This window comes from Dipteris shenzhenensis, chromosome 13 (assembly GCF_047967505.1).
Source record: "Dipteris shenzhenensis isolate YYH24624 ecotype China chromosome 13, Dip_SZ_1.0, whole genome shotgun sequence".
Classification (NCBI taxonomy): Eukaryota; Viridiplantae; Streptophyta; class Polypodiopsida; order Gleicheniales; family Dipteridaceae; genus Dipteris; species Dipteris shenzhenensis.
The window spans coordinates 47,704,175-47,722,921 of NC_141608.1; positions in this window are offsets into that span (position 1 = coordinate 47,704,175).

Below are 18,747 nucleotides of genomic sequence, written 5' to 3' on the forward strand. Positions count from 1 at the left end.
AAGACCTACTTCAAAGGGGCTTCGTTGGTGAAACTACCTTGATGGCTTGCTTCAATGAGGTTTCTTTGGAGAAACCCTTTCATGAGGCTAGGTTGAGAGAGGGTTTTCAATGTCACCCCCTATTAAGTAAAAGTTGTAAGAAGGATCATAAGGAAAATTTCATAGAGAAGTCTACTCTACATGTGGGTTTCTTCAAAAGCCATCCCATTATGTTACTCACCATTCCCAAAGATTCATGTAAATATTTGTGTGTAAAATAGGCATTGCTATAATACTTTGCATATTTCTAAGTGAAACTATGTTTTGTTCTGATCTTTTTTTTGTCCCTAGACCCCCTTAAACCTCAAACACTCCCTAAACCCTCCCAATCCCCTTAAAACCATCCAAATTCCCTAAACCCCCCCAACCCTAACCCCCTTAAACTGCCAACACCCCCAACCCCCTAAATTCCCTCAAACCCCTTAAGCCCCCCCTAAACCCCTTAAACCCGTCCAAATTCCCTAAACCCCCCAAACCCTAAATCCCCTAAAACCCTTATTACCTCGGGTCTAAATCCCCCTTAATTCCTTCAAACACCCTCAAACCCTCCAAAATCTCCCAAGGCCCCCCAAAAACCCTAAACCCTAAACCCCCAGACCCCCAATCCCTTGTTTTGTTGGTAGTACCAGAGTCGGTATGGGCGTCGGTATATATCGATGCCCATATTAACTATGGTACCGATGTCTCTGCTATATATACCGATGTCCATATTGATGGCATCGAGACGACAAAAGCCGGGCTTTCCCTCTTGCGATGCCATTCGCATTTTCATTTCTTGTAATCTCCTTCCTCACTTTCAGCTCGTGATACAACCCTTGCCTCCTTACTCTCCCTCCTCCCTCCTCCCTTCCCCTCCCATCTCTCCATCCTCTCATACATTCTCCCTCTCCACCTACAAGACTTGCTGCAGCTCCCTCTCCACCTCAAGGTAAGAATTTCTCGCATCTACTTCTATTTCAAGTTTGGTTTCCTTGTCTTTCTTTCTCCCTCTCCTCTAGTTTCCCTTCCTCTAGTTTCCCTTACTTTTTCTAAAGTTTCTCTCCTCCTTTCCTTTTCTTTCTCTCAAGGAAAAAACAATACATGAAAAAAAATCATGAAAGAGAGGAGTATGAAATCTCTACCTCTTTTTTTCATGCTTTGTCTTTGTTTGTAGGCTTCTCTTTGTCTACTCTCTCCATTCCATTTGGTATGTTGCTTCTCCAAACTCCTCCTTTCACTAACTAGTTTTCTTAAAATGGTATGTGTCCTCTCTTTTATAAAGCAAAAAACAAGAAACACAAAACTTTGAGCGGGATCATCCGCCGGTGTTGTGCATAAGACACGTACTTTCCAAGTAAGAGTGTTCCCTCTCTCTCTCTCTCTCTCTCTCTCGTTTTTCTTTTCATGCATACATTGGTCTGCAGCTAGTACCTTAAGCGCTAGCTACAATGATGGGCATAGGAACTCTCCTCTCTTTTCCTCTCTTTCCTCTCCTGTCTCTTCCTCTCTTTTCCTCTTTCCTCTCCTTTTTTTCTCTCTTTCTCTCCTCTCTTATTTCCCTCCCTTTTTTCTCTCTTTCTCTCCTACTCTTCTTTCCCTCCTCTCTTTTCCTCTCTTTTCTCTCCTCTCTTATTTTCTTTTCCTATATTTCCCTCTTTCTTTCCTTCCTTGTCTCCTCTCTTTCTCTCTTTTTTTCTTTCTCTTCTCTCTTTTCCTCTCTTTCTCTCCTCTCTTATTTCCCTCGTCTTCTTTCTCTCTCTATCCTACTCTTCTCTCTTTTCCATCCCTGCAATGTGATGTATGACCTCATCTCCTAGACCTTGGGCTATGCCAAGTGCCTTGTGATTATTTGTTGTGCTTAGTGCACTCTCACTTTCCCCACTTGGCTCAATTAATTCCCATAAACCTTTTCTAATCAAGGTGTACATGGTTTTCATTGCCATGTATAGAACCCATCCCCATTGAATTTTGCAACGGTGACTTTTGTGTGCTACTTGGTAGTGTCTACCTCGTTTACATGTTTGGATGTGATAGATGTGTAGATCTCAAAAAACTGAGCACTTTTGGATCAAAAGTTATAATATGCCAAAGTTCCCATATGTATGTGAAATTCTCATACTGCTTGTGAATTGTGCTTAGACTGCTTGGCTAGCTCTCCTGATGTAGCTAACATGTGGCAAACTCAACCAAACTTGAGGTCAAGTATGTGCCATGTGGCTAAGGTCTATGATGTAGCTAACATGTGGCAAACTCAACCAAACTTGAGGTCAATCTTGAAGTATGTGCCATGTGGCTAAGGTCTATTACGCAGAGGTGCAAAAGTATGAAAACCACGTTCTTATGTGCTCATCTCTTGCTGAGCTTCGATGTTGTCTGATTCTGAGGATGGTTGACTTGTGATCTTTTCAAGGTTACTGCTAACTGGTCTTTCGTATTTTGTTGCGTGCCTTCTATTGTAGGAAAGTCGTGGGAGATATTGAGCCACTCCTGAAACGTCACGTGATTTGTCAAGACTTCAATGACGACATCTCCCAAGCAAGGCAATTGGCCGGGGCTTGTGACACCTTCAGCTGAGTGCTGTGTGGAAGTGAGTTCCAACGGTACTCACGATGGATTCCGACAACTCAATTTCGATGGGAGCAGCGACCACTAGGCAGAGCAGAATCAAAATAAAGAACCGAGCGAAGACACAGCAGATCAAGAAAACACGAAGTGTATCTAACAGGCAGAGAACCATTAACGTTTGGGAACTGGTAACACTTTCAGAGATACAAATAAAGCACCACAAAACATTGGTATCGTCCCTTTTTATCAGATTGGTATGCGACATTTAGCTGTAGGTGCGGGACAGATCTCAGATTTGAGAGAACCTTAATGCAACAACTATTTTGAAAAAGAAGATGAGAGGGAAGAACTCAAGGAGCTGCTACAACCGGTGACTAATCATCCATGGATACCATCACAAAGAAGGCCACTAGGTCTATAAAGAGAACTTGAGCTGCTACAACCGGTGACTAATCATCCATGGATACCATCACAAAGAAGGCCACTAGGTCTATAAAGAGAACTTGGAGAAGGAGCCACCGTGGCTCTGATACCACATGTTGAGGATAGAAGACTAAGAAGCTGGTCATGCGAGAGGCGTCCACCGTGTCCAACTGGTTGGCTGCTTGAGCCCCTCCTCTTGCCAGCAGAAAAACCAAGTTTTCCCTCCAAATCAACCCAAATTCAAATTGTTAGTTTGCCACTCCCCCCTTCGAGTGAACAGGCTCTAAGGACGATCAAAGATGAACATCATGACGAGGGAAGAGATTCAGATTTCATTAGAAGATGCCTCCTTAAATAGCCAAAGTACATCATCTCTTCATCCACAAAGGCACATATGTCACCATCTAGTTGATGCAATCCATAACCTCCAACCATATATTTTCTCTTGTATAGCACTTTTCAACCCCTCTCTAGTCCATCATCATGTGCTCTTCATTTTCTCAATACTTTGACACTCACATAGTGTCCATTGAGACAACTTCCTTGATCTTTCCAAAACATTGAATACATCCTCTGCCCTCAACCATCCCATCCTCTTAGTGTGTAGACCTGGCAGTCGACCTTCTTTTCTCTTACATAGCTACTTCATAACTATTACAGTGTCACATAGCGATGCATTAGTTTAGACACATGGTAGACACCTTGTAAATCCTAAGGCACCACAAAGGACGACACGTGACATTAGACTATCATGTCAAAACTATCCTCATCCATAGGGACATGTGGCACACCACATCATACTACCTAAGCACTATGCCAAGTCAACAATCCACATCAACACTCATACATGGTAAATCTACCACATCATCTCAATTGCAACCTCAATAGTGCCACATGGCACACATGCCATGTCATCTCATGGTAGTCAATTGCTTCTCTCTCTCTCTCTCTCTCTCTATATATATATATATATATATTATATTGGGAAGTGGTGGGAGAGAAGATAAATTTTTTTCCCCCAAAAATGAGGGTTTATATTAATATGTCAATTGTGTATATACATCTGTCTCTAGTAGCTTTTAGCAAGAACACCTTCTCAGAGGAAGAAAACTACTGTCATACAAAAATCCTCTGGTCATCAAAAAACGGAAAGACATGGCCAGGAACAGTAGGAACGGGTGAAGAAGGAACAACAGTGGCACGAGTAAGAACCGGATCACCCAGAAATTATCAACACAGTAGGCAGTAGAAGAAACATCAACAACATAAGTAAGATAACTCCGGATCACCCATAATTTTATCCACAGAAGCAGGTATTGCAAGAACGGTAGCATCAGGAACCGGACAAACAAGAACAAGTTCTTTGCCTTAGAATGGTTCATCTTTAACTATAGGAGCGGGGATACTAGGAGTTGGAGGAGAAGCAAAAGGATTGTGCAGATGCTCCATGAATTCTTTTGCACAAACAATGATTCGCGATGGACTTTATAAGATACATTGGATGGGTCCGCTCGTGAAACAGACCTCTTGAAGGGGCTGGTGTAAGGGGGAGTAATCAATTGTGTGGCCACAGGTGCCAAGAGATGGTGGACGGCGGCTAGGCCCATAGAGGATATATGTACTGAAGAAGGGGGAACCGGGAGAGGTGCAAGCGGATCCAGAGTGACAGTAGGGGCTGGGGTGTGACTGCTCCAGAATAATTCTTCTTTTTCTACTTCCACAAGTTCTGTCAGAGCCATAGCTTGATCAACAGAGTGGTTTCTTCATTTGCAAATCTCTCCTTAGCAATCCTGGAATTAGTAGTGGAGCCGACCGAGCTTTTTGTCATTAGCTCTTCATTCTTGTAGTCAAGCATAAGGATTCAAATAAACTTTTAGTATCCATTAGAACATTATTGAACACCTTATTACATCTTTGAATCCAGATTGACCAGAGAGCTATGGATCTGATGGCGTTCTAGTTCTAAGGGGCCCTCTTAGAAGAGTCCCCAAGCGAGTAGCTAAGGGGAAAGGGGAAAGGTCCCAGAGGTCTCTAGAGAAGACACAATTGAGAAAAGATGTGAAATGTCCTCCCACACTCTGTTGCACTAAGCCTTCCCATAGGGTCAGAATGGCCTCTAGAATGTGTTTGCCTTGAATGAAGCCTTTTTGTTCTTCCCTTATCCATTCTTTCCTTTTGAATTTGAGTCTGATAGCTAGCACTTTGACGAAAATTTTGTAGCTGGTATTGAGCATAGTAAGTGGTCTCCAATTCTTTAAAACTTCCTTGGTTCCACCTTTGGGGATAAGTTTGATCATGCCTGTGTTGATCCGTGGGTCAAGGAACCCCTTTGCTTTGAATTCCTGCCAGAGGGGAAGAAGACCAGGGCCAACTATGTCCCAAAAAAATTGGTAAAATTCAATTGGGAGACCATCTTCGCTAGGGGTTTTGCCTTTTGCCATAGAGGAGACTACGCCTTTCAATTCCTCAAGGGAGAGATCCTTGTCCAAGAAAATGGAGTCGAAATGTTGAACCATCCTCCTCCTAACCATCCTGAATTTTTCCCTCACTTTGCTTTTTTCTATAGTAAGGATCTCTGGGTCCCAAATTATTCTCTGAAAGTGCTCTACGATAATCTACCCTGTCTCTTTCGAATCATAAACTAGGCGGTCCTCATGTCAGAGAGTCTCAATCCATTCCTGAGCCTGTTTTTCCTAAGGTAGTAAAACATATCTTCATTGGTCCTATCGCCTTTTCTTGCCCGCCATTCTTTCGTGTAGATTTTGGATTGTGCTGCCTCAATGACAGCTTCTACTCTCAACTTGTCTCTGAAAGCTTTGAGCCTTTCTCAATGACAACTTCTACTCTCAACTTGTCTCTGAAAGCTTTGAGCCTTTCTTGACCCTGGGATGACTCATCCTCCTCTAGGTGCTTGATGTGTTCTTCAAGTCATTTGCGTCTATCAGATCTAGCAATATCTGCATGCTTTTTGATGGCTTTGAGAAAAATGCATGTTCTTTCTGTAGCCCTGATCCACTTTTTGGTAACACTGGCTGTGCCCTCAAAAGGTTTTTCCCAAATTTCGATTATCTTTTGTTGCACGTATGGTAAGCGAAAGAAGAATGGGTTAGCTTTGAACCAAGACTTTCTTCTCTTGCCCTGACTTTTATCCAAAGAAATCAGGATTGGTTTATGGTCAGAGAAGGGAAGAGAAACAAGGGCTTCGCTCTTGTAGCATAAAGCTGAATCTGCAATGTCTCTTGAGAAGTAAGCCCTATCTATCCTTGCTTTCATGTGGAGATGTCCAAATTGGTTGTTAGTCCAAGTGAAGGGCATGTCTGTAGAGATATCAATAAGCACAACAAAATCTTTGAGAGCATTCCAAGAAGACAATCCCCTGCCCCTTATAATGCTTCTTATTCTGTTCCATTTGTCTCACTGCAAGATTCTACCATGTTAAAGTCTCCTAGAAGAATAGTATTGTTTTGGAGGGCCTTGTCATCCCAAAGAAGAGCCCTTTCCCTTGCAAAGTTTGGGGCGTAGATCGAAAAAAATTGACAATTCAAATGAGGATGACAAAAGTCAACTCCTATCCTGAATGTTTCAAAAATGTGTAGAGGGCACGTGATTTCCTAAGTGAGATGAGCTGCTAGTGTCTCCTAGGTATTGTGGACCATTCACAATACTTAAGAGGATTAGAGAACTTGCTTACAAATTAGCCTTACTTGAGGGATGTAGAGTACATCCAGTTTTTCATGTTAGTAGGCTTAAAAGAAAATTAGGAGATAATGATAATCTCATTGGAAATGAAGTCCTAGTTGAACTAATTGAACCCGCATCTTTACCACATGAACCAAAAAGAATTTTAGATAGACAAGAAAAGAGAACATGACACACAATATGGCAAGAATGTCTGGTTAAGTGGAAAGATAGACCTGAAGAGAGTTCAACATGGGAAAGGGTAAGCAATATTCAAAGGAGGTTTCCCAATTTTGTTTTCGAGGATGTAAACCATTCTTAAGGGGAAGGGAATGTTATGTCAGCCGCAATCCAGGTATTGTCTAGTGTGGTTATGGTGAAGCGGGAAACAAGGGGGCTCGACAGTGCTTGCATCAATATGGAGTGCAATATTAAGGTCTAAAGGGCACTAAAGTTCTAAGGTTCTTTATGGACATGTGGCACTCAATTGGGCTCCAAGTGACAAGCATTGGGTTCAGGGGAGATTCTAGAGAGAGGCTCCAGAAAAGGAAGAAAAAGGAGGGAGCTCAGAGAGTTCACGTACATAGAAAGAGGAGAGCACTCTGGAATCATGGCTAGGTGGAAGAATCTTTGATGAGCCCTTTTTGTGGGGACGTTTCACATCCCCATGCCCTCAATGCACAAGGGCCCGAAAGGGAAGACCGTGTCGAAGTTGCCAAAAAGCACATATGCTGGTGTTGTTAGCGGAGGAGGCAGAATCCTTTTCAAGGCCCCAGCGATGCCGAAACAGTCAGCTTAGGAACATCTTACCTTATGATCCAAGAGAATATTTGACGATCTCGCATCCACCACAAGCGCAGAGCTAGCAAAGCTCTCTCCCTTCTCTGATCCAAATAGTACAAAGGATTCATAGCCTAGCAAAGGTAAGCTCCCGATAGTTAAGGTCCATAACGGGTTGTGTTACGAAACGACAAAGTGGCTTCGTTCATGTGATGTAGTAGGCTACATTCAGAGTCCCAGACCACCTGCACTATTCCTTGATGGATGGGCTCACAACTTTTGGTCCCGCAAAGGTCTAATAGTCATGACCATCCATTTTCTCAGAAATAGTTATATTGTTTTCATTTTTGAAAAGCTTGAGATGGCTACAGAAGTGGTCCAGAAAGGAACCTGGACGTTTAGGAATCAACCATTGTCAGTTCAGCTCTCAGAACCTTTTTTTAGTCCAGACTCTCCTCCGTCCAAAGGCGTTATCTGGATTGAGTTCCCTGACCTTTCGCTTTCTCTTTTTCCTCAAATTGAGATCGGTTGTTCTCCGCTGGGTCAATTCCTTGGAGTAGAATCAGAGGAGTTTATCAGCCCGAGTAGCAACTCCCAATCTTGTGTCCTGATGGACCTTGCCTCTGACCCTCCTAGTGCTATCCGTATCCTTGATGGAGATGGCTCTGAACTGATTCAAAAGTCTTCTTCAAAAACCTTCCTAATTCTTGCTTCCTCTGTGGCATGGGAGGCCACTTCATCAAAGATTTCTCTGCCAGAAATAATCGCACGAAGGAAAGACCAGAGTCCTTTTAACAGGAACCGCAAGAATCTAAGGAACTCATGGCCCCAACTAAACAACCTGATTTCGTCTCTTCCAAAGAACGTAATGGGGAACAAAGCAAAGAAACCTCCAAACCCATTGAGACCAGAGGAGGTGAAGTAGAAGGAAAAGGTAAAGAGATCACGATTGACATAGAAGAAAGGATGGATGATAGCTCGGGAGAAGAAGAAAATGTTGTTGCCACCCAAGATTTTGAGGTGCAACTGGAACAGATAGAACATGAAACAATTGATAAGGAAGTTCCTCCTTTTACAATTGTTAAAGGTAGAAAAGCTAACAGGGTGGGAAAAGCCAAGGCACAAGTTGAGGAGGTAAATGTCAGAGGAAGTGAGTTTAGCTCAATAGAAAGAGAGAAAAGAAGGATGTCGAGAGGTTTTGCATTATCTATGCAAAACAGCCCAGTCAGTTTTAAGAAGAAAAGAAATAAAAACACTTCCCAATGATGCAAGACAACTTCTCCTTCTTGAGTACTAATGTCCAGGGCTTAACAAATGACCTCAAACTTGCTATTTTTAAAAGGTGGCTAGGTTCAAAAAGCCTTAGACCGGATTTTATGGCCTTACAGGAGGTTAAAGTTTCAGGGGCTAAGCTTTGCTGGCAGCTCAGTCAGATAGATGACAAAAGACAGTGGTTCTGCACCATCCATGAAGAAGGGAGAGGTGGAGCATTCCTGGGTAGACTTTCTCATTTACTTCAAACTCCAACTTTCTACGATGGGGGTTTGCATAACTTTGTGCTCTATCTTGAGCTCTTCTTATGCTATCTTTAGCTAACTTAAGCATTTGATTCATATCTTCAAGAAAGTCTTTGGCCGCTTGAACCTTCTCTTTTTCAAGTCCCACTATCATTGGGGCTCTTGGTTGAAATCCATACATCATCATGAATGGACTAAAACCTTTAGCTGAATGTTTGGCATTGTTAAATGCAAATTCTAATATGGGCAGATACTCTTTCCAATTAGTTTGCCATTTACTTACATATGCTCAAAGCATATCCTCAATGATCTGATTGACCCTTTCAGTTTGACCATCACTCTGTGGATGATCCGCAGTGCTCATATTCAATGAAGTTTCTAACCTCTTAAACACATCCCTCCAAAAATGGCTGTTAAATTTGCTATCCCGGTCACTAACAATACCGGCTGGTAGCCCATATAGTCTATAGATACGCTCCACAAATAGCCTAGCTAATTCTAGAGTTTTAACATCTTCACTGACAGGAATAAAATGAGCCATCTTGGTCAACCAATCCACAATTACCCACACAAAGTTGTGCCCCCTCTGTGTCCTAGGTAACCCCACAATGAAATCCATGGAGATGCTTTCCCATTTGCTAGATGGAATCTCCAATGGGTGTAGGAGACCTCCTATCTTAAGGCATTCACCCTTATTGACCTGGCATTTTTTGCACTTCAATACATAATCTTGGACATCCTTATCTATTCCAGGTCAAAACAATTGTCTTTTCAAAAGCACATATGTCTTCTGAATTCCCGGGTGTCCAGCATTCGGACTATCATGACATTTAAAAAGGATTTGGCGTCCAATGTCATTATCATCCGGGACACACACTCTACCCTTGTAGAGTAGGTAGCCATCTTCAATATTATATTTTTTCCACTTGAGTCCTTTATCACCACCTGTGATGTGCCGCCATTTCCATGCGACTCCTCAGTGAAAGCCTCTCTATTAGTCGGATCCCTATTTTTAATTTCTTTCCATATTTCAGAGAAGTGAGGATCAAACTCACATTTAATCATTGTGAAATTGAGTAAAACTCAATTCATTAACAATTGGCATTCGACTAAGAGAGTTTGCTGCCACATTGAACTTCCCTGTCCTATATGTCAATTGTATATCAAACTCTTGCATTAACTCAGCCCATCTAGCTTTTCTACCTTTAAGCTCTGGCTTATTACAAGTCCACTTAATCCTCTCTTGATCAAAGACGATCTCAAATTTTGCACCATATAAATAGTGCCTCCACTTTTTGAAAGCATAGACTATAGCATATAGCTCCTTCTCATCGGCCGAGTAATTTTGTTTGGCACGATCTAATTTTTTGCTTTCAAAAGCCACTGGTCGACCTTTATGTATAAGTATTGCCCCAACAGCAAAATCACTGGCATTTGTCTCAACCACGAATGGTTCATTGGGACCCACTACTTTTAAGACAGGAGCTGCCGCTATAGCTACCTTTAATTTTTCAAAACTTCTCTTTTAAGGTTCATCCCATATGAAGGTGCTTCCCTTCCCCTTAAGCTGGTCCGTTATCGGAACAATAATCCTAGCGTAATCTTGGATGAATCTCCTATAGAATCCCATATCTGTAATTCTTCTAGATTTGTAGGATGTGGCCATTCCAATATGGCCCTTACTTTGTCAGGGTCCATACGAACCCCTTCTTGGGATATTATATATCCCGATTATTTCACTTCTTTTGCAAAGAATTCACATTTGGATTCTTTAGCAAAGAGTGAATTATCTCTAAGCAATTGAAATACTTTTCGCAAATGTTCCAAACGCTTTTTCCTAGTTTTACTATAAATAAGGATATCGTCTAGAAATACTACAGCAAATTTCCCCAGATATGGCCTTAAGACACTATTCATAAGTGTCGTGAAAGTTGTTAGAGCATCTGTTAATCCAAATGGCATTATTTTAAATTGATAATTTCCATACCTAGTACAAAATGATGTCTTAGCGACATCCTCTTCCCTAATTCGTACTTGGTGATATCCTGATCTTAAATTAATTTTAGTAAAGTATTTTTCCCCTTGTAATTGATCAAAGAGCTCATCAATGCGAGGCATAGGATACTTATTTTCTATGGTGATTTTATTTAATGCTCGGTAATCTATGCATAAACGCATAGTACCATCCTTTTTCTTTACCAGTAAAACTAGTGTAGACCAAGGTGAGCTACTTGTTTGGATTTGGCCCTTCCTAAAATATTTTGTTAATTGTCTTTCGACCTCACGTTCCTCCATTTGACTAAGCCTATACGAGGGTTTACAAACAGGGGTAGATCCAGGAATTAAATCTATTTAATGATCTACTTCTCTCTCAAGAGGTAAACCATCAGGTAAATCAAACAGAAAAACATCTTTAAATTCAAACATTAAATCATTGAAAGAAGATTTTTACTTTTTAACATTATCAAAAACATTACTTCTTTCCGATGCAGAAGACATAAAATCACCAATAAAAGTAAGTTCACAAAGATATACCTCGCATTCTTCTTGGTGCAGTAGTCGTTCCAATTCCATCGAACAAATAAGAGGAGAGTTAGGCACATCATGTTCTCCTTGAATCTGGAAGACTCTACCCTCTTTTTCAAACATAATGGAGTTATTAAGATAACTCCTTTGTAAGCGATCACCAAGACTATACAGCCATTCTCGACTAAGCACTACATCTGTTCGGTCGAGATGCATGATTTGGAAATCCAAGGCATCTTGATAACCTTGAATATCCACCTCTACACCATATATCATGGTGTCCCAAACTTTTTTATCACTGCCCTTCGCCAAAGAGACTACATATTTATGGGCACTGGGACTCTCAGGCAATTTTAATTTCTTAACTAACGAGTAGTTCAAGAAATTATGTGTTGCACTATCATCGACCACTCTTACTCTTTGCCCCTTAATTTTTCCATGCATCCTCATCAAATCATAAGGACCAAAGGTGGGTTGCCACATTGCTGATGATAGACAGCACATGTGGGTGCTATCCTCATGATAGACCTCTACCTCAGTGTACTTTTCAGTACCATTAAGTGGTAACACTTGCACCGCATGTACTTGTCTTTGTGGGGGTCTATTTGGGGCTTTAGCTCCCGCTGGTTTATTTTTAGGTAGTTCTAAGCACAATGGTCTTTGCCCAAACATTTGAAGCAAAGATTTTCTTGCCTGGCCCTTTCATAATCCTCTTTCTTCAAGAGAGGATAATTTTGTGTTTGAGGTTTCTTAGGTGGTGCCTGAAGAACCTCCTTCTTAAAGTGCCCCTTCCTTTTCAAATTGGGAAATTTATTGAACTTTAGAACAAAACCTGTTTGCTCTGAAGTTCCAACTTTGAATTCTCAAACTCATTCCAATACCTAGGAATTCTATCACTCTCCCTGAGGCTCATCCACCATTTATAGGCTTTATTTCCAAGGGAAAGACTTGCTTCCACGACTTGATTTTCAAGAGGTATATTCCTAAGTCGGTGGAAGTCTTGCCATTTTTGCAAGAACGTATTAATCGCATCTTTATTATGCTCCTTTTTTTCCCCATTGAAAATTGGAGGTTTTAAGTCCTTAAGGATGTTCGAGGTTTCTCTAAGTCGAGAGGTGGACCTCTAAACTTGATTAGGAGGAATTGGTGATTTTTCAATAATAGACACCGATTGAGAATCGGCTATCTTAGTTATAGCTTCAGCTAGGATTTTAAGTGTTTCACTGATAACTCCTAGCTATGTTTCTATATTTTGCGTTCGAGTTTCAAGTTTAGTGAATTCCGTACACGGAATTCCATAGTCACCGTAATCAATATCCTCCATTTCCACATTATCCTCTTGATTTTTAATTTGTACCTCCTCATGTGTTTCCTCTCCAACTATTGCTTTTCCCTTTCTAACCCTTTCCTCGGCCTCCCTAATTATATTATCCCTTTCTGGAGTTGTCATTTTGAAGACGTGTATTTTTCCAAAAATTATAAAGCATAACGCTTTATGTCAGAGAGAAAAAATGTAATGCCCACTTCCTTGATATTTGTTCGAGGCATTGGATTTATCTTCAAAGTGGATGTGTCCTCTCATGCTTTTAATTCTTGATCTCTCTCCCCGATCCCGCTCTTCTTTATACTCTTTACTTTAAACTTTTCGACCCGTCCTTCAATCTTCTCCTTCGAGTTTGGCGAGGCTGAGTTTGGAAAGAAGAATGGGATGAAAAGACTTTGAAGAGAGAGGGGGGAGCTTTAGACTTTAGAGAGAGGTAGAAATGCTCTGATGAGGTGGCTTTTTTTTCAAAGGTCTAGAGATCTTAGATAATGTGGCTTCCCTTTGTGTTTTGGTAGGTCGATGGCTTCTCCTCTGACGAATTGTGCAACGATTTGCAAGCTATCGATCTTTATCAAACGACTGTCCTCTGAGGCTCTGAGACTTAGTAGTAGGCCACTAGGCTGCGCCGTTCAGTAGAGCTGACACCCTGAGGCTTCCTGACAGTCATAGTCTCGCACGACCCTGGCACCCCGCAATAGAAACGATGCCTAGCCAAAAATATCTTGAGCTAGTACCATCATGCGCCGTAGACTATGGCAATCTTTGGCTCTGCTCGAATGCTTGAGTTTGGGATTCGTTCTCACACTTTGCCCTTTACAACAGCCTGTTATTGCCCGATGCCCAGCATATCTCAAAAGCATATTCAGCTCCCATGCTCCATGTGATCAAATAGTTGACGACCCATGCACCTACACTCTTTTAGGGGATTCAACCGCTATTGCATCCATTAACTGCTTGTGCAATCTAGAAACGGTCGAACGAAATGCCAATGTCGTGAAGCATTAATTCCATGCTGCCAGCCGCCCGCACTTGCATAATTATGTAAGCCTTGTAAGAGATTAGAGTAGCCTCAGACATTCAAACAAATATACGAGGTTCAAAGTACTACGAACTCAACATCAATTCACAACAAAAGCGAGCGCCCAACTATTCTGATTGTTATCAGTCCCTCCAGCTCTGATACCAATGAAACGTCCCCACAAAAAGGACTCATCAAAGATTCTTCCACCAAGCCATGATTCCAAAGTGCTCCTCTCTTTCTGTGTACGTGAACTCTCTGAGTTCCCTTCTTTTTCTTCCTTTTCTAGAGCCTCTCTCTAGAATCTCCCCTGAACCCAGTGCTTGCCACTTGGAGCCCAATTGAGTGCCACATGTCCATAAAGAACCTTAGAACCTTAGTGCCTTTTAAACCTTAATATTGCACTCCATATTGATGCAAGCTTCTTTTTTCCTTTTGCTTTAACCTATTAAGCATTAGAAGAGCAACAAGAGCTAGCCATTTTGAGTAAACATAACTAACTGAAAGTTTATTGATAGTAAATCATCCTCAACACTCTTTCAAGCTTGCATCAAGCATCCAATCACCAAAATTGTCCAAAACTGTAGTGTAAAAGCAAAAAAAAGTAGAGACCTCAATTCAAACACCCTGAAGCAAATTTGAGAGTGCTTTTGAAGCCAAAGTGAAGCTTATATACCAACCTAGGGCCACCAGCAAGAACAGGTGCAAAATGGTGCAATGTTACCTAGGGGAGCTTAAGCTAGCCCGATTGGTTTTTTTGTCAATTTCTCCTCATCCACTAGAGCATTGGTGCTCAAAATTCATCAACATCTTCCTCAAAGGATCACCCAACTGCTAGAGGGCTGGGCGAAATTTGTCTCCCAACAAGGAGAATTTGGATGAGGTCACCTAGCAAAGTAAGTGTCAGCATGGGCAACAGAGAGGATATTTCTCTAATTCCTCTAAGCCAGAGGTGTGTCCTATCAAGAAAAAACTACAATTAAAAGAGCTCAAAAAATTGTGCAAAAACGAGAGAACAAACTTAACCAAAAATCAAGATAGAAGAGGGAATAAATTATGAAGGAGAGATGTGAAGATGATGATGTGGCAACTAGAGTTCTGATGCCACATGTTGGAAAGTAGTGGGAGAGGAGACGCATCATGGCAAGAGTTGAGAACATAAGAAGAATTCAAAAGTGTGTTCTATTAATTGTGAGAAAGAAGCCTCTCATTTAGAGTGAGAGAGAGGATGGCCTACATCACATGCACCTCTCCTACATCAAAGGCAATCAACCCTACATCATAGGGACTTCCTAAATAATTAGCACAGCCTGAAGAGACGCCTTCTACCGCATCATCACTTGTGTCATGATCCTAGATAGCATTAAGTGTGCTTCACTACACACACACACACACACAAACATGTGAGTGCTACTAGATACGCACATGCACCTTAGAGAAAGCCCTTGATCACAAATGTCCCCACACACACACACACACACACACATCATTGTGTACATGCATGTGTGTTGAGAAACTCAACACAATAAGAAAATGCTCAAAGTTTTTTTTATCAATCCGTTTCTAATTTTACACAATAAGGCTAAAATTTTAACATAAAGATTATAATTTTACCAATGGCATTAGGAAAATTTATGTGCATTCATGCACATGCATGCACAAGAGCTCCATAATATCTCTATGCCTTATGTGCTCAAGGTCGACAATCAATGATCTTGGGTTGGGTTGTCAAGTGCTTGCTACCCTAAGCTAGTTACCTACATCCAGTAACTGAAGCCAAAGAAATCTCTCTCTCTCTCTCTCTCTCTCTCTCTCTCTCTCTCTCTCCCCCCCCCCCCTCTCTCTCTCTCTCTCTCTTGTAGACACACATTGAACTGGCAACATACACTTATGAAGAATTTTTATTTTTTTGCCGAAAAAACAGTGCTAATTATATTACTTCGAGAACAAAATACAAGAGGTCAGCTTATAGCTGACGGGCTGCGTTCACAAACCGGACGCAGCCCTAAAAGGTAGCAAAATAAATCATACTCTCACGGAGGAATATGCTGAGTGTGAATGAACAGCCATCGGGGTGGTGAGTAGTGCCACCGAAGGCCCTGCGTAGTCTGCTCGAAGAAGAGGCTCTGTGTGTCCCAAGCCTGGAGGAAGCGTCTCCGCTTCTCCTGCCCAGCCCGGGAGTCTCCCTGAATCTGGTCCCACTGGCCTCTGAGGGTATGAATAATCTCACTCCAAATCTCCGCCATGATCTGGGCAGTCGATAAGGAGGTGCCACCGAGGATCTGCGCGCAGCGCGAGGTCCAGATGTGCCATCCTGTAATGCTGCTGATAATCTCCCAGACTGGCTGCCTCTCCCGAACTCCTGTATCAGCCTCTGCTAGGTGCTGTGGGATACCCTCGAGCGGCCCCCACGTCCCCTGTGTGATAAGGAAGGTGGGGTCCTGCTCTGGCATGCCTCGAACAAGTGATGAAGACCAGGTGCAGTGCTGCACCAACAGAACGCGCCCCAAGTGATCACTCCTAACTCTGGTGCTGCGCGAGTAAGAAGCCCGAAGGTCCACCTCCACACTTCCTGGGCGCGCGTGCAGCTTCACAGGCAGTGTTTTGGTGACTCCTCATCCGCATGGCAAATCTGACAGCAACCGTCCTGGCCTATCTGCCTCAACCAGCTCCCCACTGGAAGACCTTTGTGGGCAAGAAGCCACAGGAAGTATGAGATCTTCCGCGGCCGCCAGCTCTCCCACAAGGCCTTCCAGAATGCCTGCAAAAAGAACCTGAAAATACCCTGTGCGTACCAGCTAGGTCGCTGGGTGGGGGGGCGGCTCTGCATCCTCCCTAGAACTCGCCTGCCCAGAGTCGTGCTGTAAGCGAAGAAGGAAGTCGGCCCCTGTCCTGTCACAATCTCTGGCCACCACCACTCTCCTGGGTCCCACTCAAGCTCTGACAAGGCCCGCCCCTCCCAGAGCCAAAGACGCCAAAGCTGCAACTGGTCCTGCTCGATACTAGGGTCGGTACGCCAGACCTTCCCCAGAAGGCCTACGACCCTAACCCTCTGCCACGGGAGTAGGGGGTCGATAAGCGCATCCTCTCTCCTGAGTCGTCCATCCCCTGAAACCGCGAAGAAGGCGATAGAGGAGTCATCCAAACGTCCTGCGACCACCAGTGGGATGCCACGGGGGGTGAACTGTCCCAGCCAACGGGTGTCTCCAGGCATGAGGACCTGAGGCTCAGGTGGAGCCAACCAAGCGGCTGGGATCGCTCCGTCAATCTCCGTGCGTCTCGCCTGGACTCCGCGTGCACCTCCAGCTGCGACTGCAAGATCAGTCATCTCCAGATGTCTGTACGTATCCCTCCAAACTCGAAGGGACCGGGCTGGCCCCCTCATCCAGCCGTCCCACCTGATATGTGATCTCTCCCCCAACTGAAGGTCCTCGGCGTCTCTGACCTGCCCATTCCAGACGAGCGGCTGGCGATCGATCTCCTCCTGACAGCTGGGCTGGGACTGAATGAGACTGAGACGGAGCCGCCTCCAAACCATGAGGAGGCTACGAACGAGTGGAGAACGGGGCTGAGTGAGCGGGGCAGAAGTGAAGATCCACCTGAGGGACGGTAGCCACTCTCCACCTCGGCGCGGGACACAAGAGCCTACTCCCTGCTGAAGTAACATCTTCCACGTCTGCCCCCCCGGGGTCAAACCGCGGATGACAAGCTTGCCTAACAAGGCCTGACTCTGAAGCTCTGGATCGATAACCCCCAGGCCACCCTCAGCCTGCGGAAGAATGATTGTCTGCCAAGCAACCCTGGCTCTGGTATCTCTAAGACCATCCTCCCCAGACCAAAGGAAGTTCCGAACCAACCTCCTGAGCTGTGCCACGCTGGATCTCGAGAAGCACCAGCAGGAAGCCACATACCAAGCCGTGGCTAGAAGGACCTGGTTAACTACCAGGGCACGACCTGCAAGAGACAGCTTAGCAGTGCTCCAGAAAGCCAGCTTCCGTCGGATGGAGTCTAGCACCGGGAGAAACTGCTGAGCTGGCGTGATGTCTAGGCCAACCTGGAAGCCAAGGTATCTAGCTGTCTGTCCCCGTGGAATCCATCTGAAACCCAGAAATCGCCCCCACTGAGAACACGCCCCAGGGTCTGTGAGAAAACCAACTGACTTATTCCAGTTGATTTTCGCACCAGCGGCCGAGCAGAAGACCTCCAAGGCCATCCGCACCCTCTCTAGCATCCTCTCATCGTCCTGGACATAAAGGGCTGTATCATCTGCGTACTCCGAGTCCAGAAGCTCCGTGTCCTCCCGAAGTGGAAGGCGAACCCCCCGGATCCCAGTAGACCTCGCCCGAAGGTAGTAAGTCATGGCCTCGGCGAAGAAAAGAAACAGATAAGGAGCAAGGGGGCAACCCTGACGCACTGATCTCTCCAAGCTAAAGCGCTCACCCATCCTGCCTCCAATGATGACCCTGCTAGACGCTGTCCTGTACAAAGCTGAGATACCCTGAATCCATCCTGCCGGGAAACCTAGCCGCTCCAAAGTCCCCTCCAAAAAGGACCAATCCACGCGATCGTAGGCCTTCTCAAAGTCGAGAAGTAGAATGGCAAGGTGTGATCCACTGTGCTGAGCCCACTCCGCCGCCTCTGAAAAGGTGAAGACATTATCCGCGATACTGCGATCCTGGACAAAGCCTGTCTGAGTGTCATGAATGAGGTCTGGGAGTAGAGGCCGAACTCTGGCACTGATCATCTTGGCGAGGATTTTGTAGGCGGTAGTAAGGAGAGTGATCGGACGCCACTGGCGGATCTCCTGTCTATCTCCTCCCTTCGGGATGAGGCAAATCAGTCTCGAAGAGAGGCTCTCTGGCATCAAACCGCTGCTGAAAATCCCCTGCAGAGCTGCA